The following is a 1889-nucleotide window of genomic DNA, read 5'->3' as shown; positions in this document are numbered from 1 at the left end:
AAAACCAGAATTTTTATGAGCTACATAGGTGTATAAATTCATATATAGAAATTTCATATTACATAATTTGGCTTTCATTCATTTAAGGAAACTAAACATTGATATTAAATCTCATGTAACACTGAACTTTTATAAGGGAATATTAAATCTGTAGTTAATGTAATGTATCAGACTTGATAATTTCACCATATCATTTAAGAGACACAGGGAGCCTGCCTCTTCACTTCCCTGCCATGCAGGACTAGAGAAGTTAATGTGCCTTCCTTCCCTCCTTTATACGCGCCTCTGACCTTTGGAGAGGGCCCAGCCTGGAGTTGGATTATTGCAATGACTCTTCTCCCCATTCATGGTAGCATTCCCTTCCCGCTGATGAGCCCTTTTCCTGGGATGGCAGATGCCAGTCTTGGGAACAGACAGAAAGCACTATACACAGGATTCCGGGTTGCAAAGGCCAACATTCCCTTTGATTGATAAAGCATTTCCCTGGTGCAGATGGCTCCTGCACTTGAAGGAAGCAGAGACCAATATCCTTGAAATGATAGAAAGCCCTCTTTTAGACTATGGGAGAGGGGCAATTAAGTGTTCCCAGACAGCTGAGACCAGGTTGTAAAACTACACTAGCTTCTCATAACACAATAAGTTACTTTTCCAAGGTCAGGAAGGTCCCTCTCTAGCTGCATGGTTCTGCCCGGCTGTCTGAACAAACATTATCAAGTTTGAAGGATGAACTCCCATTATCACCTTCCCAGTCATGCAACCCCAAACTTTGAGGATCCTAGCTTATTTCATATACACATATATATTCCAAGCCCTTAGATGAGGGCATAATTCCTGACATTTTTCTGGGGTTTCTGAGAACTGGACATAGCATCACAATTGCTGTTTATAAATGTAGTCTAATTTCTGTCACATGGTTCCTGAGAAAAAAATGTATAGTATAATATTGGCACTAGAAGCAGAGGACAAAGAACATAAGGCAACAAAATCAGTTTCATTTAAAATGTTAATATACAATTGGGCATATCCAATATGCAGCCATAGGATGCATAAGGGACAAGGAATTTATGAATATTGCTTAAGACAAAAAAATTGAAAACAAAATTTTATCAGTATTTTACAAGTTTTTAAAAATCTTTTTTGCTTTTTCTCGAGCATGAACTTTGGATATCACAAAGTCAACATTTGTACAGGCTGTTGAAAGAGTAGTTTTTACGATTGACAGCACATAGAATAGTCACAACATATCCATTATTAAGAGCATAGTGAATCAATGTGATCATGTTCACCTGTTTGCTTGCTTTTAAATTTATATAGTGATCAAATAAAATATATTAATATTTAATAATAAATATAATAAAGTCAGATTAAGTCAACATCAGCAATGCAAAGAATCATTCATATGCAAATATTTTATAAATACTTTAAAATATTATAAATATAAAATAATTGTATACTCATGTAAATCTATATAATGTATTTTACAATTGAAACAGGAGATATATATATATATATATATATATATATATATATATATATAGAGAGAGAGAGAGAGAGAGAGAGAGAGAGATCTGTAAAATATAGGTGAGCACACACAAGAAATGAAACTCAATGTAATGACTTTCATCTTCTCTCAGGTATCAAGAAATCAGTGCTCCCAAATAATAATCACCATAATCTTGGTCATTAAAGATATAAACTCCTAGGTCTAGAATAATAAAAATATAGTTGAATAATGAAGAGTCTTGAAATTTGAGCTCATAGGAATATAGAGACACAAAATTTGACTTGTGACATATTTAAGAGTCCTTCACAAACAGAAAGAAATATATTAGATTCAGTCCTGAGATAGTATCTGATAGTCAAGCACTTAGTCTTATTTATTTGCACAT

This window comes from Mus pahari, chromosome 10, assembly GCF_900095145.1.
Source record: "Mus pahari chromosome 10, PAHARI_EIJ_v1.1, whole genome shotgun sequence".
NCBI lineage: Eukaryota > Metazoa > Chordata > Mammalia > Rodentia > Muridae > Mus > Mus pahari.
Note: the sequence above shows the minus strand (reverse complement) of the source record.